The sequence below is a fragment of the Cygnus atratus genome, chromosome 2 (assembly GCF_013377495.2).
Source record: "Cygnus atratus isolate AKBS03 ecotype Queensland, Australia chromosome 2, CAtr_DNAZoo_HiC_assembly, whole genome shotgun sequence".
Taxonomy (NCBI): Eukaryota; Metazoa; Chordata; class Aves; order Anseriformes; family Anatidae; genus Cygnus; species Cygnus atratus.
Genome location: NC_066363.1, coordinates 57,999,383 through 58,023,011, shown reverse-complemented (window position 1 = coordinate 58,023,011; position 23,629 = coordinate 57,999,383). Strand labels below are relative to the sequence as shown.

The 23,629-nt window shown below is 39.3% G+C and overlaps 1 protein-coding gene across 19 annotated transcripts in view; it reads right to left on the bottom strand.

The window, feature by feature from the left end:
* Positions 1-23,629, bottom strand: part of TPK1 (thiamin pyrophosphokinase 1) — a 322,063-nt gene that overhangs the window by 19,468 nt on the left and 278,966 nt on the right. The window lies entirely within an intron of this gene.

The following is a 23,629-nucleotide window of genomic DNA, read 5'->3' as shown; positions in this document are numbered from 1 at the left end:
TGGAAACATCACCCCAGTTTCACAGCAGGGATGACTTGCTCATTGTGCTCTTCTTTGCCATTTAGATGCTACACTTCGTATTGTGCAGAGCCCTCCCTCCCTTTCAGGGCTTGTGCCAGTCTCGCAATTTCACAGAGAGAAAAGAACTTACTCTGCTTTTTGAGACAAGCTGCACAAATGCATGACAAAACTCCGTACTGGGAGCATCTTGCAAAAAAAAAAAAAAAAAAAAGATACAGAAAAAGAGCAGCCAAATATTGGTTCTACCTGGATGCTAAACCACGGACAAAACAGTTTTTGGCTTCATGCAATTGCATTGAATATCTGCACATAATACTTTGAGCACCAACTTCAAAATCTTTTGCAGTTAGTAGGTCTAATTTTTGTTCCCAAGTCACTGTGCAGAGACCAAAAAAAAACATCCACCCACAAAACAGTGACACTGGGGGAGATGGGATGAAGGTATGATGACAGTGCTTACTTCTTTATTAAAGCAAAGTGTCTGCTGCTTTGTTCTTACTTCAGCCTGCCCTGCTCTCAGAGCGCTGTGAAGGGAGCAGTGGTTAAAGCCAGTTCCAACAGTGGAAAACGCCTTTTACACTGAGCTCAAAAGTGAAATTCAAGATCTCTGCTGCTACCCCTGCCAGCAGAGCAGTCCACATGCTAATCCTAAGAACCACCTGTGTAGATGTAGGTATGGTGCACACAGTCTCAGGAGAGCTACCCAGGACTTACCATCAGCACGACAGAGAACAAAGAATGGCCTACTGTCAATCCCACCTACCTAAAAATTGACAATTTAAAAAAAGTCAAGTGATGCTTATGACCTGAAAGGTAAAAAGTTACTGAACCTGGTCCACAGAGAGGCCCCGGCACTGACCCTATCAGCTGTAATAGCTCCAAGAAGCCACCACACCCTGCTCAGGGCAGTTTTCCTGCAAAGAGACAGCTGCGAACATAGGGCAATACAGTGGCTTCCTGCCAAAAATCTGCATTTTAATAACTTTGTAATTGCATATTTTTGCAATCTGTTGAGTCTGACTTATTTTAAGAACATCCAAGGAGTAAAACAGTATCACCACCAGATTTTCTGGTACTTCAAATTTTATAATGAAGTTTGCAACAACTCAGTAATTATAGTGAATAATTCATAATAAGGGTTATAATGATGTGACACATTTTAGTGAATCCCTGAAATTTAGGATGTTTAAGTGATAAAAACAAAATCAAAATTAAATTCAATAGTAAATATTAGAAAAAAATAATTAAATTCTATAATTAAAAAACCAGATTGCAAATCCAGTCCGAGCAGTGGTGTTGCTATCAAGCTGATATAATTTTATTAGAAGTGATTAGCTTTAAACATTATTTTAAGGAAAATGACTGTGGTTCTGCAAGGCAAAACCTTGCATACGGGGACTCACTGCATGATGGGATAACTTATGTGCAACTCTTCAACACAGTGGCTCCAGTCACACTTTGCACAAACCCTTTGAAAAAGCAAACCATCTTATTAAAAATAATGAGGAATTAAATCCACTTTTACTTGGTCATGCTTTTAGATTAGCGCTATTAACAATATATTGGACAAGGGATATGGAACAAGTTTCAAATAATCAAAGTAACTTTGCTGAAAGAAATGGAGCCAAGCACGACTTAACTCACTGTACCCTCATTGTAGACTAATATCCTCAAACTGTTGTCCCTAATGCAGGTTTCCAGGGACAGCTACAAGACACCTAACTGCAGTATTTCTTTCACGTACTTTCATGTTTTGGGATATTTTGAAAATCTCATTTCACATGAAATTTAAATAATAAGCTTTTTACATCTTCACTCTATCTAGATACACCGACTGACCATTCATAATCAACCACTTGAACTCCAGATCTTCCACCACAGCTCCATTTTTTTTTTAACAGACCGACAGCCTTTCAGTTTTGCATTTCTCCTTTTTTTTTCCAATTTAAAGTAAAAATTATAACCACTGAAAGGCTTGTTCCATCCACTTCATGAGTGGAAGAACGAAAGCCCAGTTCTCCAGCCCCTTCTCCCAAGGACGCTGAGGGATGAAATGAAAATCAAGTCTCTAACTTCCAAGATCATCATCTAAGGAACTGTTTCATGACAAAGCAGATGTGCAGTTAAAACGCAAACCACACATCTCCAAGGATCTTCACGCTGAATGAGCGGTGACTGCTTTTGTTCCCCCTTCCTGAAAAGCAGAGACAAAAGCTCTCTGTGGGCAGGTGGCTTCTGCGGCCAGTAGCACACCGGGGCAAGCTGTGAGACCACCAAAGGAATGCTTTGAGATAGAGCTGCACAAGTGTTGAGCCCAAGAAGTGGGTGGCTGAATACAATCCCCCAGCCATCATTGCTTCACATTAGAGTTTATTTCCTCAGTAAAATGTACATGTTTGCTAGCAAGAGATGGAAAGTGCTGGGTGACATCCCGGTGACAGATTTTCTGCATATAATGATATACTGATGTGATTTTCATTATGATTTGCAGACGGAAAGAGAGTATTTTCACCTAATTCTGAAGAACATAACATCTTTTTTTTTTTAACCTGAATATTTAGCAATGGCCTTCTTGACAGCTTGTTACAGTTATTTTTCTGTTATCCCTTTAAACTCAAAACTGTACTCTTCAATAGCCACTACACTTACCATAGCCCTCCAGTTTGAAAAATTATCATTCGGTGCCAATGAAGCCTCTAATGTACCAATTTTAACCAGCAATTAATGAAACACTGAGGGAAAATAAACTAGAGATGCAAGCATTTCATACTGGTCACTAAATAAACATCCTCCTGTGTGTTTGGTGGTAAGTAAATATAAGATCCTAGAAGGACGGCAGCAATGGTAGACAAGCTTTGTGATATACGTGGGATGAAAACTCACTCCACCTTCCTAACCCCAGACCTTTTCAAGTGTCAGGGGAAACACAGCAGTCTTTTCTTCTCCTTGTCAGCTCCAAGAAGCAAACTGAAGAGATCTTTCACTAACAAATGTAAAGTAATAGAAAGCGAAAGACCGTTCTTGAAAGGTTCTCCATCACTCATCCACTAAGAAATGCTCATTGCTATGGCAGCAGCAGCAACACTTTCTAGCAGGGGCTTCCAGTGGCTGCTTCAAGGCTCAGTGATGCCATAGAAGGGAACTAACATTTAATTTTACTTCTTTATTGGTGGGTGGGAGGGATGGGAATGTAACAAATGACCCCTGACATAAGGCATTTCATGGAGAATTGACCGGTTGGGATTAATGGACCTTGGCTGCATTTGGGCTATAAAATTTTTCAACCAGCCATTAATTTTCAAGAAATGCTCTGTGCCTCAGTCGTTATTACTTAAATAAAAACATATATTGCATATATGGTCAAATCAAATTATGGTTAGAATTTTGTCAAGCACAGATAAGGGTGTAAATTTGCTGTGTTGTTAAAGCTTTGCCTTTTACCTTCAGATGACTGTAGTTTGGTAGTGGGAAAGATTATTATACGTGTCCAAGGAAGATGCCCTTGCTTTGTCTTTGTGTAGAACAAACACAGGATTAGAATCCAGAATAACTATTTGCAAAAAAATATTCATCAATTACCTTCATTTTTCTGTTGTGGTCACAAAGTAGTATTGTGTGCATATACACACAGATGTTCACTCTAATTTCACACGACAATACATGTTTATCACACAAAAATATACACTGTGTATTAAGCACATACTGAGCAGTATGGCGTTTTCATGATGGATTTGGGCTGACTGCAATTAATTATGTGCGCCAACACTGTAAGTGTGTAGTGCAGATCATCCTAAGGAAAGGCTAATAAAACCTTTCTATCACACTTACTTACGCTCCCTGTTTTTTTGCTGCATGTCGCAGCAACACCATTTGAGAAAAAGGAGTTTAACAGATTTTTATTGAAGCTATGGTTTGCAAGCCCAAGTCTGTAAAGCCAGGTACTTCGGCTGCCATCAGTGAGGCCATACAGTGATTTGAGAAAGAAAAAGACTATAACCAATAAAATTTTAGAAGCCTCTATAAATGACTTAGAATAGATTTTCTATACAAGTGACTTGACTTGAAAATCTAGCAGTAAGGTCTGCACCCATGATAGGTATATGGTCCAGTATAGTTAGCATTAATGTAAGCTTTTTACCAATAGAAGGGGGGAGTTTATAAGCCTACCAGAGATTTCAGAGCATCTATGTAGAGCCAAGGATGATCCACAGATATCCGACTTTAAAATCTCAACCCCTTTCTATGTATACAGAAGTGATGTCTGGAGATGTTTTACCTTTATGAGCTACACCTTTTTTTTTTTCCACCCAGCCTGGAGCAGTGTGCCTATTGAGGCAGACTGTCCTAAGGTGCAGGACCGTCCTCAGGTCACGAAGCGATTCCTATGTGACAGAGCTAGGAAAGTAACCATGAGCCTTCACCTCACCCCTGCAGCAGCCTGGTCCCCAGCAGCGAAGTGGGTCTCTGAGGAGGGGCAGGGCTGGACATCAAGCTCCGTGCTGCCCCTCCACATCCAAGGCTGGTGGGGTGTTTGCAGGACCTGTCAGGTTACCCCAGCACCCTGAGGGATGACGTTGGGTTTTACACTATTTTTACAACACACCTCGAAGAAAATGCAGGGCAATCTAAATCCACGTCGACATCAGCCATTTATTGCAGGACACATAGCAAAGTTACTTCTGCTTAAATGCACATCATTTCAGTTCACGGGCATGCTGCCCCCAACCCTCTCTCTCACCTCCCCAAATTGGTGCTGGACTCCCTCGCATCCTCACTGCAGTGCCTCTGCGATGCTCTGCCCAATCCTCCTCCCTCTGAAACCTGCCCTCTGGTCTTTTCCCCTATTCTCCAGCATGGGCAGGCATCTCCCTCCATCATCACGTTTTTATATTAATTCCCCTCATGTTTGAGTCCTCGCACCACAAAGTGCCTTCTCCCTCAACAAAAATCACAACCCGAGTTTTCCAAGCTACTCAGCACCTGGGGTTTGCCAAGTGAGAACGGAGTTTCCCAGAACACATGAAACCTGATTTAAGAAGAGAGTTTCAGCTCTCTGAATCATCTGCCATTCCTAATGTCTTCCACATTGCTCTGCCTCGTGCCTTGGTAGCTCTGCAGATTGCACAAAGGCTTTAATCTGAAAAGCTGCATAATATTAAAGGCCATAAAAGACGTCAAAACGAGGGCAGAGCATAATGCGAGTGTTATAATAATACACAACTGGTGAAACAGTAACTTACTGCCTCCACATTTCATGGCCGCATTTGAAATCAAGGAATTAAGATTGCATGTTCTGATTCACCTTGTCCTTCTTCAGCCTTGTACTTAATGTAGTCACTGAGAAAATTGCTCTGCGTTGAGTATCGAGTCTCAAAAGATTATTTTGGCTGGTATTAATGACTGAACCAAAGCTGGGGAAAATCAGGTTTGATCAGGCTCGGATGCTGAATACCTGCATATTCAGTTCTAAAATGCATTTCCTGGCAACTGCCCATTTACTGTGAACATGAACAGCTGGAAGAAAAGAGTGTTTTGTACGGACACAATACTGGACAAAATTTATTTTCAAATCCTAGCCCAAGCCCACCCCATGAATCCAATGCACCACAACTGAAAAAGCGGCCAAAATTTTCTTTGATTTTTCTGTCTTTGTACAGAAATGCAACTAGTTCTACACACTGTGATAAATCATAAAAGAATCAAAAAGAAAATATCAATTTCTGCCATAATAGTGATGAGCACATACAGCAAATACTTATGCTGTAATTTCTGTAATTGATACTCTAAAAGTTGGTGGAAAATGCACGTCCACCTTAATAGGCAGTGAAACCCTATAATGAAGGTTAATAGTAATTGTAATATTTAATTCACTAACCATATGGTGCATAAGAGATCATATAGTGTTAAAGAAATGATTCAAATAGTCTTTATGTCCTGGAAGAATAGAAAAACAATAAAGAAAGATATATTTTTATGCTATGAACTGAAATTCTTTTCTGAGTGGAGAAAAGGCAGGAAGACATCATTAGGTGATATTGCCAGGTAGCCTATGTGCACAAGTGTAGTTGAGAAACACGTAACTAAGAAGAATCATACTTTAGATTAACAGATACAGCTAATGGTCAAAAATGGCCCTCACAAACCCATATGTCCTACTAGAATTTCAAAGAAACACACCAGCTGGCAGAGGAAGAAAACAGCAGTGCAGTGGATTTTTCCAGTCATTTCTGCCGCTTTCCCTGTTCACATTATACTGGTATTTCATCAGCTCAGTCCAATGGCTCTGACTAACCACTGGCTCTAGTTGCATTCAGCTTTTTTTTCCTCCCCAAAATCAACCAACCACCACCACCACCACCACCCCCTTGCATCTCTTGCCCCCCCTTTTTTTTTTCTTCTTCTTTTCTTTTAAGGAAAATGCTTTCCTAAAACAAAGTTTATAGTGATGTAACAGTTCTATCTGTGACCACTGGTTAATGCAAATTCACTTGCTGCTACTGCTGCATCCTTCTTGCTTTGTTTTTCTCTGTTCATCAGTGCATTCAATTATTTTTATAAGTCTTTTTAGAAGACTGAGAGCTTTTTGAGGCAGAGATTGTATATATGTTATATGCTCATATATTGCTTCTTCAAGCCTTTGTAATAGCTTCTAGATATCATAGCGATGACTCAATAATGAAATTTCATCAGCTCAGAAATATGATCCATGTGATGTAGCACAGGTAGCACCTATGCATATAGTTTGATTTTAAAAGCATGAATCAAAATGCTCCCCAAATGGTAGCGGTAACCTGCGCTAGACCTAAGCAAACTATGCATGGATCAAGGGGCGAAAGAAGTAGCTTTTCTTTCCAAGATGTTCAGAGATTTTATCTGTAATGGTTATAAAATGCCAGTTATCAGAGGGAATTTTTAAGTATCTCTGAAAAAATCAGTCCTCCTAATACAGGGCTTAATTTTAGAATGTAAACATTCTGATCATGCAAACTGCATAGCTGGAGCAAAATACCTAATACCTTGGAAATCTAAAAATGTACTGTATTATTATTTTCCAAATCATCCAGAACTCCTTCAGTTTTCTTATGCATATGAAAAACAATCTGCCACTGAGAAGCAATTACCAGTTCCTATACAAGGAATTCCTTATGCTGGAAATTAATATATGTTAGCTTTAAACAAACAAACAAACCTGAAATTGGTATTTCATGACAGATTCTGGTTTGTTATACAAAACCAAATACCAGGCAATCAAAGGAAAGCTATATCAATAAAATTGATTAATAATCATTAACGTAATACCAAAGTATTTTTTCATGTCAGTCCTCATATACTTGGATTTTGAATACATACACAGAATATTTGTATGTATTTCACAAAAATAAACCCAGAAGCACTGTTAACAGCACCATTTAGTCACTTTCAACAGATATTGACAGCGAACACAAGAATTATTTGCCTCCTTTGTACTCATCCATTAAGATATCATTTTAATCACTTGTTCAGAAGCCATGTCTTCTCCTGCCTCCTTGATACTGTGAGGTTTTGAATCAGATCCTTGAATTAAGATTCTGTGAGCGGTTTTGCCTGTGGAATATCCTGAACCTAACCCTGTACCGTGTTTATCCCAGCAGCACTGAAAGGTTTCTATCCAATGCACAGCTCAAGTTGCAGCGATGCTGAATTCAGCCCTGATGTCTGAGCAGCTTTGAAGTCTCACAAGGTGAGCAACAGCAGGAGCTTGCTTGATCTTGGTATTCAGGTTTTTGTTCACTCCTGACTGAACAGGCACTATGGGTGAGGACTTTGATTGGGAAAGAGGAATTTCAGGCCAAAAACCTACAGTGAGATGCGGTCTCCAGAAAGGTTAACGTGTTCTTCTGAACAGCAAAGATAGATTGATGCTCACAAGTAGCGCTGTGATCCACTTAGCAGAGGGATGCAAAAAAAAATCATGCTCCTTCTGCTTTCTGATGCCTTTCATCATTCTTTATGTAGCAAAGTAAATAGTTGATGTTGGCCCGGCACCTGGCCAGTCATTGCCCTGTTCATAAATCAGAATAGAACAAACATCACTGTCTCCACAGTGAAATCAGGACACAAGTTCTCAGTTGATGGTGTTTTCAGCTGTCAGGCTTCCATATTTATCTTGTCTTTTGGAGATCAATCCTATGCAATGCGAATGTGGAGAGGTAGAAATGAAGAAGAGAAAAATTTGCACAGTATCACTCTTCAAGTTTACTTATCTTGTGAATCCATAAGGCACCTCTCACACTCAAGTAATGAGCTCTTTATAAATAAATAAAAAATACAGCAACCCCACAAAGTAAAATCAACAAGAAATCTAACTATTTCACCCTACTAAATGCTAGAAAAAAGCATGGAAAAGAGATCCTCCCTCTTAAATAATTCAAGGCAATTTATTTACATTTATGCCAATATAAAACATTGGGTATGTTTCCAGTATATAAAGGCGAAAAAGTTCTTTAGGAAGCTATATTGGAACATAAGCAACAAAAAAGCCATTTATTGTGGAACAAATGTTTTCTCACATGGAATCAAATACAGTGGATTTATAGACCTGTATAAATAAAGACATTATACAGGACCAGTATTAATTTGGCTGCAATTTCTGCTCTAATTCATAAATAATTGATAGAGCAATCTATTTTCAGAGGTGGCTTGCGTTGGTAATGACAGGCTATTTACTTCTAGCTTTGAGACTCATAGTTCAGCTTCCCTTAAATGGCCTAAGAATTTGGAGATAAGCAAAGTAATGGTCTCAGGACTCCAACCAGCACCAACAAAGGTGAATAGTTTTTTTTAAAAAAAAAAACAAAACAAAAAACAAAAAACAAAAACAACTTTGAAAAACTCTTTTACAGTGGTTTAGCTCTGTCTTATCTGCATTACCTGTTGTCACCCCACAAACACAATGCAACACCTTCAGATCAGGGAACTCCCTCCAATAGTCCCATGAGTAGGTATTCAAAATTTTTTTCTTTAGACATCTAATGTGGATGCACAGAATAACACCACATTGCCTTCCACTGCAGAGGAACTGAATTGCCTGACCATGAACATCTAAATCATAGCTAAATTAGAAGCACTGTGCAATTTAAAATAGGTGGTGGAGATAAAAGAGGTATCTGGAGGACGCATCTAAGCTGCTTCTGATTCACCGCTCAAGACCTTCTTGGAGACTGCAGATCATGAGCCTATGGAATGTAAGGTCCAACAGCAGTGATGCAGAAAGGTGGAAGTAAGTCTGCCTTGAAAGTGAAGTAATTGTCTCCAGGATAAAAAGAAAGTGAGCGCTAGCAGGACTTTTAAACAGACCTGGAACCCACATTCCCCCCAAGTAGAGGCCTGGAGAGAAGAGGTGGATATTCTTTTCTCTGTTGCAGCTCACTCTTTTCAAGTTCAAGAGAATTTGAACAGTTTGGTGCCATCTACAGGAGCAAACCTAGCTTTAAACTTTTAGGGGAAGTAGACCACTAAATAGCTTTTGGTAAGAAATGGCAGCCCAATCTATTCTTGCCACCTCACCTGCACATGCTGCAGAGTGGAAAAATCAAGAGACAGCCAAAACACAAGTGAAGTTTAAATGAGACTCGTGTGAATCATGACTGTAATAACCAGCTCACCTGGGGCATGTCTCCTTTGTGTAGACAGGAGCTCAATCAAAGCAGTCTGATATAAATGGTGTGATTTTATAGGGAATGACTTAAGCTAACTCAACCTAGTATGTGAACGTTTTGTGTTGATCAAAACCAGAAAAATCAATATAAAATGCAAATTCAACTGCTCTAGATTTTGAGTAGTGACAGACCCTGACATTTAGGTTTGAACTCCACAGGCAGACATCTCCATTCAGGTACAGGCATGTCTCCAAATCAGACTGCTCATTTCACATGCTTGGTACAGCAGGTCTCTACAGTTAATGTCCCTTAATTCCTTTAGACAGAAAAAATTAACCAGGCTTGCTCAGCCCAACAATTGGGATTGATAAAGCTAACCTTACCTGGAGCAAATCAGGACGTATCCAGGTGTGCTGCTTTGACAGCAGCATAATAGAGTAGCAAGTCTGTCTGGGGAGGATGAAGTACTGAGTTCTCTCACTGCTGCATCAGGACCACACAGAGGACACAGCCTCAGGGAAAGATGTAAGGATTTACATAAAGGGCCTGCCATGGTAATCCATTACGATGGGATAACCCCACGATGACTCCTTCCTTATTTGCATTTAACACCGTTGTTAAACAGGCCAGGCTTAATCCCCATGCAAATGCTCCACTTAATTTAAATGCTTAAAGCATGTAGGTAACCTTTTCTTTTTCAACAGAGCATGGAAGTACAGAAGCAAGCAGCTCCAACTTGAATCAGCAGGCTGCTTCATAGACTTACAATTTGAAAGTGCATAATAGAGCTAGGCCCTGAGTTACATACGTGAATCTCTGAGCTAATTCTAGTACCTGTGGTACTAATCAAATACAGATAATTTTAGGCAATATAGCTCAAAAGTTTTTAAAACGTTCTCATTGACAAAAGGAATAGCACTTTTCGTACGACAGAGGCCTTTCAAAACCCTCTAGGTTCACATCAGACTACCCTAGCTGCTCTTACTCTATCTGCTTTTCTCTCCCCCCTCACTTAGAGTTGACAGAGCATTCGCCCTACTTGGGTTAAGAGGCTCAATTTTTTAGTCATTTTCTTACTTGCTGTGCAGTACTGAGCTAAATCTTGGGGAGAACTATATAAATACAAATGAATGGGACAAAAATTGAACAGCTTTTTGTTGCTTCTAAAAGCTTACACAGGATGCTACAACATATATTACATTAAAACCTAAAATAATGTAAGCTGTTCCTAACTATTATAATAAATTACTCTCCATGTATTCTGAGGATCCAAGTGAAACAAAAACAAACAAACAAAAACAAAAAAAAACACAAGTAGAAGAGGTGATAACACAAAACGGGCACTATGCCTTGGTAAAAATTAAATAACTTACAGTAAGAACCTAAAGCAATACTCATACCCTTTCTCCTGGGTGATCAACAGCCAATAATTATTTGTTGATTAGCTGCTCAGATCACCATAAATTGGAGATAAGATCAGAAATGGCCAGGAAGTAGACAAAGAAATTTTTTTCTCCAAGAAATCAATTCAGCTGCTTCAGGAAAACATGATTAATGTTTTCTTGGGATGCTGCCTGCACCAGAAGGGCAGCTATGTCTTTAGCCATTATTAATATTGACTGCAGTCCTGCTATAGAACTCTCTCAAGTAAAGCTACCTATGGTAGAATTACTGACCTGTCAAACCTCACCAATTTGCCTTGTAATACCAAGACCATCCAAATTATGTGAGTGCTTGCTAAAGCTATTTATTACTAGTCCTGCCTTGCAATACCACACACCCACTACTAGGCATGGGGAGGTGGATACAGATTTTCTCCCTTCTGCACATGTACATAAACGTGGAGGAACTTGGAGAACAAGGTAACGAACCAGAGCCAAGTGGTTTGTCAACACACTCTTGCATTAAACTCTTAAACCACAGCAAGCTGGGAGAGATGCTTCAGTTCTCCTCTTCATCTTCAAGGTAAGAAATATAGATCTCTGCTTTTTTGTACAAATTTACTGCTTTGGAAATGGTTGTTGAATTTTCTCCCTGTTGTCCCTTGTATTTTTATTTTTATTTTTTTTTTGACGTTACTACAGGACTCATCTTTTGAAAGTCTACCTGATGACATGATGACAGCATGTGGCTAGACTTTCTTAGCTACCAAGGCATATATGTGCATTAGACTAGAGGTGCTGACGTCTGAACGTGCACTTGCAGGCATGCAGTTATCCACCTATGTAATACAGGTTATCTTAGAACATAGCAACAGAAAACACATGCACAATGCTAAAATAAACAAAACAAACAACAAACCCCATCCCAACCACAGAAACCTTCTCATAGCTTTTAACCTTTTCCCTTGTGAGAAAAGACTTTGAAGACGCATATAGAAAAGTTTTTATTACTACAAAATAAGACAATTTATTCTCAAGATGTCAACTGAGCAATAAAGCACAGGTAACGACGAAGTATTTGGCAACTTTTCTGCAGTTTGCTGTACTTCTTTATCCAAGATATTTCTGTGTGTGTGTAAATGAACACATATATAATCCGACTTGTCATTAGCTTATCCAAAACTTGACATGGAGTATAAATTGTTAATGATATGCAAGTAATACTGCATGTACTGAAAACTGTACAAAGTATCCACCAAGGCCAAAAGTCAGCACAAAAAAAAGTAAACAGGAAAACTTTCAGTGGCATCTTCTTTCCTCCAATGAAAATGTAGTTCACTTTAATAACAGTCAAACAGTCTTTATACTACACTGCACAGGTGAAAGAGCAGCAAAGTCCTTCTTTCACATGCAACAGTACTGACAGGGAAATTCAAGATTCCTTAAATAAATCCTGGAATAGCCAGTCCTTGCCTCTTCTCCAAGACAGAAATCTCCAGATCCCCATGCCTTTGAACATGACTGAAGACAACTGACCTCTGAGCAGGATATTGCACTCTAGTGCCACCCTAGATTTTACCCTGCATTTACAGTTGGGTACACTGATTCATGTAAATGAACGTTGTTTTTTATTATCATTATTTATTTAACCGCATGAGGAAGGGTCTAACTCATAAACACTTAAATATTTACATGCCAAGATTTGAAGATCAGCTGTTATATAGTTTGACAGGGATTATATCTCTAATTAGAGAGTAAGAAAACTGCATTCTGTCGTGCAAAGGTATACACTGGGGAAGAAACATGGAGGGTGAGAGGGTTACTGCCTAGCTTCCTTCCTGAAACCCATTCAGATGCCAAAACTTCTGAGACAAACAGAAGATGGTGGCTTCCACTTTGTGTCACAATGTCTAAGAAGAGAAGGGGCATCATACATCTTCCCACATACGACACCAGTGGGTACAGGAGCCAGCATGGCTACTCTGGAGATGCTGCAGTTTAAACACTACCTCTTGCTCAAAAGTGAATAAAATCAACACTGAGCTCACCCAGGCTTCCAGCAGTTACAATGTAAATGAGAAGGTACCCTACTGAGGCTAATTGAGTCATTTATGATTTATACTGGTTTAAAGCAAAGCAAAGCAAAATACTGTCACCTCTGTAGCCCTGCAGCTTATATACTTCTTGTAAATGTGTGCCACTGTGAAAGCTTATCCAACCTCTTTGTCTGAGGAAATATTTGCTTTGTAAACGACATGTTTCAAAGTCACATTTCACATCCAACACATGTTTATACTGAAGTACAATACATTAGCAACTCTTGGCACACCAGTCTCATTCTACATGCAGCATTGATTCTCCGGCTAGAAAAGCTGCCCTTCTTCCTTGATACTTTTAGGCTTTGCATCAATTTTATATCTCAGTGCTCTCTGACTGGGGTTTAACATACTCTAGAAGCTCATGCAGAACATCAGCTACTTTTCAAATGAGAAAAACATATCTATTTCACATGAGTGGTTTTTGTTCAGTTTGCAGGAACACTGGTTTCTAAAGTGCACAGACAATTCAAGCATTGTCATCTCCTAAACCATAGGCCGTTATTTTTACTGAAAAACAAGTTGTTCATTAACACATGTTGATTTTAAATTTTTTTTTTTTTTAAATCTTGTAATAGTGAGGCACTGGCACAGGTTGCCCAGAGAAACCACGGATGTCCCATCCCTGGAAGTGTTCAAAGCCACCTGGATCTGGCTTTGAGCAACCTGGTCTGGTGGGAGGTGTCCTTGCTCATGGCAGGGGCATTAGAACAAGATGCTCTTTAAGGTCCCTTCCAGCCCAAATCATTCTGTGATTGTACGGATTCCTGGACTGCTCTGGTGCTCAGAGAAACACAGAGAGAACACAGCAAACTGGCCTGAACAGCCAAACAAGGTGGCCTCTAGCCATAACGAAAAGATGTGTGAAATGAAAGCAGTAACAAAAATCAATACTTTCAAATGCCAAAGTTTGATGTCCTGCAGGTTAAATTAATTCAAAAGCAAATCTCTGTATTAAGGGAAAACATGAAGTATGTCCAGAATGCTGTATTTGGAAAACCTGCTGGCTCAGCAAGTTAACATCTATCAAACTATTGCTACACATAAAATCAGCAATTAACCTCCTAAACTTGCTTTTTGCATTTGCTGACATTCACAGGCAGAAACGCATGGCACATTGTTTCTATTGCCTCCATGGAGGTGGATAAGCTCATGCAATTAGATTTAGTAAAGATACAGGTTTGAGGCAGACCGTTCTATTTTTTATTTAAAACTAAAAGTGTGGATGCTGATTTGTCAAACAGGTGTTTAAGAAAGGGTAATTCCAAGCTATCATACAATGAACAGGAAAAAAAAAGGTGTGATGAAAAATGCATCTCTTAATCTGTCTAGAAATCATAATTCTCCTATCACCATAGTGAAGTAAGGATTCTCTTCACTCCAGCACAACTTCATAAAGCCAATATCACAACTACTGCCTCTGCTGAAAACTCAGTGGCAGAGCAAATGACAAACACTAAAATTTCCAAGACATTAAGAATGTGCCAAAGCACAGAATCCAACAGGATTTATATGCTTTATTATCTGTCTCACCTTTACAAATCTCTGCAAAATTAATACTCCACCCAGCTAATAGAAATGCTCTCTTCAAAATGTGATTGAGACTAGGTTGCTCTCCAGAGGGCGAGGAACTTACACTATCAGGACTATTGTCGCTTTTGAAATAGAGAGGCTTGTTTAAGATCCAGGATGTGATGTCTTACATCAGTTTTTATATTTTGAATAATATATAAAGTTGCCAGAGAGACTGATTTTCAGGAAAGAGAAAGGGAAACAAATCACTTCCTTTACTTTAAATTAGGACCTTTCCTCATCTCCCTAAGGATGTGGAGCAGGGCACCAAATGATGCTCATTATTTTCTAGCGAAGCTCAAAATGAGGAAGGTGCTAACAGTCAGCTTACTGAGTTAAATCTTAATTCCCTGTTCTAGTGCCCATTCTCATTATGCTTTGGATTAAACCAAACCAAACAAAGAACTTAATAAACATAGATGAAAAATTACACCAAAGAGCAACAACACTAGTAAAGAAGAAAAGGGAGTTAAAAGAAGTTGGGAAAAACAACTACACTACAACACACGCTATTCATGTAAATTGTATAATTATTTTTCAGTGTTTATCACAGGTTTCAGGGTGTACAAGACTTCTGAATTCAGAAGAGGATTTCTCAAAGATTGACAGCTTTACTAACTATTCAACCAACATGGCACTGATTTCTGAGCAGAGGGGAATCCAAGCAGGCCTGCTATTAATCATGGGCAATTAATTGGCCTTGTGTTCTAAAAAAAATAAAAATAAAAAATCAGAGGAATAAAGTCTACAATATCTTGTTGGGTATTTTTTTTTTTTGCTTTTGCAAACGTGACCTTTAAAATTTATATAAAGACTCTTAATTAAATGTTCTGAATTACAGCCAGTAAAAACATATAAAAGCAACTGTTGTACTTTCATAGCATGAAAATGCCAAAGGAGCACTCGTTTTTCAGTTTCCAGGTTTCATCAATTGTTAATAAAACATATTAAAAAAAGAAATTTACATTAGGAAAACATAAAGGAAATGTTTGTCAGCACAGCAACGGTCATCTTTTGATATTATCAGAGGTCTGAGATGGCAACTATTCCCCACACAGCCAATTTCAAATTCTGCAGAGGCCATGAGGATGAAGCATTGTGACCTTGTAGGATGGATAAGAAAATCTCCAAATGAAGTATGTACTCCCAACTACACACATTTGCAGCTTATGATGAAAAAACCCTGAAAATATACAGAAACAATAATGATAGCAATTCATGAAGTACTTCTTCACAAAAATATTTCACACAGGAGAGCAAATAGGCAGCAAGATTCATCTGAGTAAATGCAAACACTGACAATGTCCTGTGGCTGCAGCTGCACAGGGGATGTGACTCATCTTAAGGTAAACATCTGAAGTAAATCAAATAAATGATACTCTCCAACTGCCCACTCATCTACTGAGCATAAAAGGAGCAAGCATGAATAGCTAGCTGCAGACCTCTAATGTTGGGCAAGATGAATCACAGCACAGGTACTACATTTTCCTAACAGCACTACTGTGGACAGGCAATTTATCCCTTAATCCCTTGTCCCTTCTCCCCTTGTAGATGTTATATTTCCTACACACTTTCCTAGTTATAATTTCAGAGAAATGCAGTAACTGTTATAACTCTGAAGTGCCTATATCAAAACTGTAATGGATTATGTATCTGTATGGATTCCTTGCTGTTAAGGGAAGCATGCAAAGGTATTCCATCTGATTACATGGACATCATGAAAATGTCTAAAATATTGTGAAAAGCAGCCTGCAATACGTTGAGTAACGTAAACTATAGTGACAGCTTTACATCCATCCAAAGAGCTACTACTGGTTTATACTGAAGGAATCTTAATAAAAAGAGTGACCTCAGTTTCCAGAGAGCCCTTTGGTTTCACCTGCACTAGGAATTACAGGGTCTGTCTGGTGGAACTGCCATTTCCATTTGTTCTCTCCATTGCCCACCTGGAACAAGTCTACAAGAAGTGATGGGGGATCAGAGCTAGGCAAAGGTGGATGGAAATCAATCATTCAAATCTGGTGTTTCTCTGGGAGCTCATCTGAAGTGCAACAGGAGGAGTTAAAGGTCAGATTAATACCATACAAAATGAAAGGAGAGTTATTACACTAAATATGAAGTTTGAGAAATCATATACTAAACAAACAGAGAAGGAGACAGAAGGCAGCCCAAGCTGTTTTGCTGACTCTCGTGTGCACATATATTAAATTCTCAACAAAACACTTTTATCATAATTCGGCAGTAAAGCTGGCAAGCAATTCTCAGTAAGACTCCCTCCCCTCCCTTTCACGGCCTTCCATGGTCGCACAAGCAATCCTGCAGCTGGCCAGCTGTCCATCACTTTGTGTTGTCCTGGGGAAACAAGTATAATAAAATGCACAGACTGATGAATAAGCGTTGATGTTGCTGAATGTGCAGGAAAAGGGCAAGTTCCCCTGCTTCTGCAGTAGCAGAACTCTGCAGAGGTAGCCAACTTTTGAGGAGGGCAAAAAGAAATATTTTGGATAATTATAATAGTATTGGTAGAAATATGGGAGTGCAGTGGCCACTGTTGACTTGCCAAACAGCTGGCTGGAGTTCCTCACAGTGATTTGGAGTCCCAGCTCTCAGTGACCTATGGCATTAGCTTTATCAAATACAGAACACTACAGTACTACACATAATGTGTACGTGTCTGTGGTTAAAACCCAGGTCAAAAGCCTCTAGCGGTTTTTTTTTTTTGGCATTTGCCAGAATGCACCCAGAGGTGCAGAGTCTTTTCCTTTTTCTCTCTAGTCTTTTCCTCTCTAGTCAGCACAGTTAAGAGTAAAGCTTTGCAGAAGTACTGTGAGACAGACAAAGTAAATGCTGCCAAATGGCTCTGAGGTGTGTCAGCCACCTCATCTATCACAATGACTTGTTAAACTATTGAACCTAAAGGGTGACAATTAAATATCAGCACGATCATTTACCTGCTGATCATTTAGCAGAAATATCAACCCTGTCCCACAATCCAAACTGCCTCCCACACGGCGCCAGGCAGAGGATTTAACATTGCAATAACACAAAGGGAAGAATGGCTGTTTCTAGTCTGCACTCTTCCCCCTCCCCCCCATTAAGTGACTAAATTAAAAACTTCCTTTCTTTTAGGACTTGCTAGTGTAAAAAAAGGAAAAGAAAAAGCTATTAAGATTTAAATACAGTATGAATTTAAACTGGTACAGTTATTCTTGTGTAATTCCCTGTAATAGCTGAGAGCACCTTTTCAGACCTCTCAAGTTTTCCTGGGCAGGAATATCAGGTGAGTTGAAAGAAGCATAGGCTGCAGGAATAAAAGTACCTAAAGTAGTGCTATAGGAGCAGTTTGACTGTTGTGATATAAGCAGGATACATGGAGGTTAGCGGGATCTGAAATGAAAAGCTATGTCCTATAGAAAGTTGATAATGACACAAGCAAGAGAGAAAAATACATGCCCTCCCAATGGTATACTGTATAACGTGGGCAGTAGGAGATGCAAAAGGAAATGATGCTTCTCTTACAAATGTCAGGCCAGGTTTCTCCCCAGGATTAAGCTGTAGAAGAACAATGGCAGCATGAGGCAGGAGATCTCCCCGTGGGTTCCTTCTCCCACCCCAACCATCCTCATCTCTGCAAGCTTGGCTCTTGCGTGTTTGCAGAGACCTTCATCTTTCTTCCAGACTTTTGTCAAGATTGCACAGGCTACCCTGGGTATGCTGCCAGCTTACCACCACGTGCTTTGCTGACCTGTGTTTCTTCCTTGTGGGAAGCTGGGACCCATGACAGAACCTGCACTAAGACTACTTCACTTGGGGGCAGGAGCAACAGGGGTGGGTGGGATGAAAGACTACAAAGAGAAGTTTACTAGGGCTTGCACAGGAGGAGGGCGAAAACACGAAATCTATTCTTTTTTTATATCATTTGACAGTTATCAGATATTTCAGGCTCTTTAATATTAAAAACGAATTTCATGCCTGTGGAGCTAGTAATGGTCAGGGACAACAGATCCCCAAGACAGAAACCTAGGGCTGCATTCTCAGCAAACCTTTATATTATTAATGCTACACTTTCTACATCATGCTCACTAAGACTACAAGTGTCTTTGATGTTTTGGCAAGACTTCTGTAAATACTGGATACCTTGTTTAATAACAAATGCTGGAGCAGTCTTAAGAAGTGTTCAACAGAAGGAAAAACAGTGCAGTATTTTTTGTATCATCAGCTACAAATGGAGATCCACCTGTGATCCTAGGCAGCTGAGAGAATAAACAATTTGAGAAGTCAGGTTCTTAACCTTGCAACTTTCATAGCTCTTTTCAAACCCTTTGTGTTTACTTTTAATGCTATTTTCCCTATGTATTTTTGACTTTCAAATGAAACAAAACACGTCCCCCCCTCCCCATATTCAGAGTTGTCATTGAAAGATTGCATTACAGCTGTTGCATCTCACTGAATTCAAAACAGTCTGGGTAGAAGCAGCAAGAAAGAATTTCTTTTTTTAATGCTCTGATACAACCCACTGATTGTGCCATCTGTCCAACACATGATGAAGAATCTCTAAACAGAGAATAGCTGTGGGGGACATAGTACAGTATTTGTATATCTATGCTTGGTAAGAGATAAGAGCTTGTATTAAAAAAGCAAATTCGGCTTCTTTGAACATAATATGTTAGATATGCAGTATGTTTCCAGCATGAAGTGAGGGAAAAAAAAAAACAGAGCAGATCTGTCCAGATGGAGGGGAGAGTACAGCCAAAGGCAGGACAAGAAAAAGGTGCTTGCTCCTGTGTGAAGACCATGTCAATGCAATCTGCCTATCATGAGTGCAAAGGAAGGCATCGGGCATTTTAAAGATGTCTTTCTGCAATGCTGCAAGTCACACAATGGATAAAGAAAATATACAGTTCAAATTACCATGGAAAGTGTGTGCAGAACTATGCTAATAAAAGTGTCAGAGCTAAGTGCTCCAGCTAAGTATTTAATAGGAGCATAACAGCTATCCCAATAAATCTGTCCATACCAAATATCAATTATGCAGGGATCTTGCTCACTGCAAAAATAATTTCTCTGAATTGGCTCCTTATTGGCACCTCACTAATTATTTTCAGTAGGAAGGATCGTATGTCTTTATACTTTTGATTGGCGCATGACAACATATCTTTAAAAAGTCTGATATATTTGCAGGTCATCTCACCTCAGAAAAACCTGGGGGTATTGCAGCCTCATCACGAGGAATTTTAAGGACTCCATGAAAAGCAGTAGAGATTGGACCTGCTGAGCGGCTCTGCTTGCATCCCTGTGCAAAATGCCTCAGTTCATCCTTAGCACTGATGACTGCTGCAGTGCAGGGACTGGGGAAATGCCCGAGAACCATGACTCTCTGGACACACAGGCTCAGACAAGGAAATCATAACCAGCTCCTTCACGTGCCCTGCAGGTACGAAGCTAGCTGAAGGATAGAGAAACAGCTTTTGGGCTGCAGGAATTAAAGGATGGTCATAAATTTTTACTCTTGCAGTTCTTATGTGCTTCTTTTCTCCCCCAGAAAATGCATTGCTAAAACCCCAGGCCTTAGAGTGGCAAGGGCCATTCAGCAGTGCTGCTCTTAAATCTGATGAGAACTGAGGCATGAGAACAACAACTTAAAGTATTCAAGAGCAATTTTTTTTCCCCATAGAATTTAAATTATACAGAATTGGAAATATTGCCCATGCAAACACTGTAGATTAAATAGCTGACTGTGGCTTAACTGTAAGATCTTAAGAGTTTCACTTGAAGAAGCAATGGATCTTTAAATTCAGCAAGGCAAGCAGAGAAATAAATAAGCAAGACCAGGTTTGTGAAACCAGTGGAACCAACACTTCAAAACCCAAACATCAGCTATTGTGTTTTCTCTCAAAATATCCTGAGTTATCTAAAAATCAACAGTATGTCTTCTTAACAGTGAGAAAACCTGCAAGATCAAGAAGCCAGAAATACACGAATGCAACAAATTAAGAATGATTCAGTTCTGTGCAGGAAGGGCTCACAAGCTATAAGCATAACCATCCTGTCAATTTACTAAGTACAGCTTTAATTAGCAGTCTGACAGCAGTCAGTGCCTTCAGACTTCACTGTGCTGGGCGCTGTGCTAACTAATCCTGAAGCGCTAGCGCTGTGCTAGTCCCAATCCTGAAAGAATTACTAGGCAAAACACAACGAGGAGATGGGAAGGGAAGCAAAGAAAAAGACTTCAGTCTTTGGCAACAGCTGCATGGCATCTCCAGTGACCCAGCTGGGAATAACATCACTGTTAGCTTTGTACAGAGATTTTCATCATCTCACCGCACTTCAGGGATGCCAGTGGTATTATTCCTTTTTTTGACGCAGGTAAGATGAACCACAAAGAAGTATGCTTGAAGTGTCCCTGGGTTACCCAGCACATCAGGGCAGACCTGAGAAAATGCCCGAGTCTGCTGGTTCCTAGCAGAGTTCCCCATCTACTGACTATGATGTATCTAATCTAAAGTATAATTTAAACCTCTAATGGAGTATAATAAAACATCTTTCCCTTATGATATCAAATCCAGACAGAATATTGGAACAACTATCCAGAACATAGGCAGTGGATACTCATGGCAATAAATATTCATGTTGACATCAGATCATAAAAATCACGTAAGTGCTAAACAATTTGCAAATGATGAAAAGTATGTCCTCCTCCATTTCATAACTCCATGAGAGACGTGGAAAAAAGGGTTGAAGATACTGCTGTTTAAAAGTGAAGGGTCCTCCATACTTAATAATAAATATTAGCAATTACCACAGCTTTTTGTGAAGCGACAAAGCCATCCAGCAGTTCCTAAGCCTTCAATTTGTTAATTCTGGATGTAAGTCCTTCCTTTTGCCTGAGACTCTAGACCTACAACACAAATTACTCTTCAGCATTAGTTGAAAGGGTTGAAGTTATGTATATGAAACTGTAGTGGCAATGATAATCAAGACAGATACAAAGGGAGAGATATCAGTAAAAAAAAAAAAAAAAAAAAAGAGTAGCACTACCTTAGCCTAGGAAACAATAACTTTCAATATTGCCTTTTTCAGTATATATATATTTTCCTTTTTCATAAGGGAAAAAAGTTTCTAAAGTATTTGCATACCTCAATAAGCATTTCCTGGATTTAAAAATATTTCATCACAAACGTGAATGCAAAGTAAAATGAGCATCTTCCCCAGAAGAGCCCACCCAGCACAAGTCAGAAATACTTGTCTACTTGTAGGCCAGTTTGTTTGACATCTCTGCCCCTGTTCCCTACATATTTAGAGAAGGGTTTTAGACTCTTCAGTTAGCTAAAAGTGTGGTCTAATTTCAGAGATGATTAATAGTTTCCTTTAAAACACCTAATGATCCATCTGTGATGCCATCCTTTGAGATCCCCCCAGATCTCTATTCCTACTGAAGAGTGAGGCTCTGCAGCTGTTTATTTTTCCTGTAAAACTTCCTTTTAAAAACTAACATGCTGATGGGATCATTTTCTGCAATGAGGAAATATATTTTACTGAGATCTACCACATGACTTTTAACAGTCTTCCAACTAATCGGGAAGCTGCGCTGAATACTACCATACCACATAGGTTGAGTTTGTTTTGAAAGTTGAGATTGGCTCTGTGTAAGTTATCTAAACATTTCCGATTTATAATTGATGATTCCAAATGAAATTAAAAACAGAAAAGATCTAGGAAAGGAATACTGTTTACTGACATCCAAAGGTGCTTTAAATACGTATTTTGGGTTTTAAGAAAACAACAGCCTTGTGTTGATTATAGAAAGAAAAAAAAAAAGAAGCAAGAAACTAACTTTATGTGAATGCAAAATTATGATGGAATGCTAAAAAGCATTCTGGATCTCTAAAAGTACCAGGTTTTTCTCCAATATCCTCATAAAACAACAGCAACAATACAATGCACTTGGAGTTTCTTCTCGTCTTTGCATTTCAACATGTTTTTATAAACACCAATTAATTAAACTTCAAAAGGCTCCTGTGAGATACTGTAGGTAAGTATTATTATACCTATTAAACACATATAAACCAGAGTTACAATGTTTAATTATTTTCAGAGTTGTTTCTGTTCAAATTGATTTTCCTCTCTAAAAGAAGATGCTGATTGTCTATTACTTTTAGAACAGGTTTTTATGAGTTCAGTTTTTAATAGGCAACATTTCACTGCTCCCATGCTTGCAAATGCATTTACTCATTTAGGGCTTAAAAAAACCCCAATATATTCAACCAAAAGCTGGTAACATACTGCATAAACTTAGACAAACAAGCCTCAAACCCAAACCAGGAGTAACCATGGAAAAAGGCACACTGATCTTACCAATAGTCTCTTTTTTCCTGGTTGCAGTTTTGGTAACTTCCCAACCAAATTCAAAGGTAACAAGCAGCTCCCCCTAATCTAGGCAGTTCTGAAATAGCTAGCCCCAGGAAAATATTCTCCTAACTCCCGAAGACTGACAATATACAGGGAAATACACAAACACACCAAAGAAGTGTTTGTGTCTTTTCAGTTTTAACTATGGATGGTTCCATTATTCAAACAAGTTAATTATCTGCTCTTCTGGATATTCTACCCTCCTCACATGAAGAGCACCCACGATGGTTTACATCTGCAGTGAGCACTGCATGTTGTATGTTATTACATTACATGCAGCCAAGGACAAGGCAATCAGGCAGCATTTCACGCTGCTGCCAGGAGCTCACAAGGTAGCTACATAGCTACATATAATCACCTAGACTGGAAAGATCTTCAAGCCTAACTGTCAACCTGACCTGCTGAGTCCCATCACTAAACCACGTCCCTTAGTGCCATGACCACACATCTCTTAAATACCTCCTTGGATGAGGACTCCACCATCCCCCTGGTAAGCCCATTCCAATGCTTG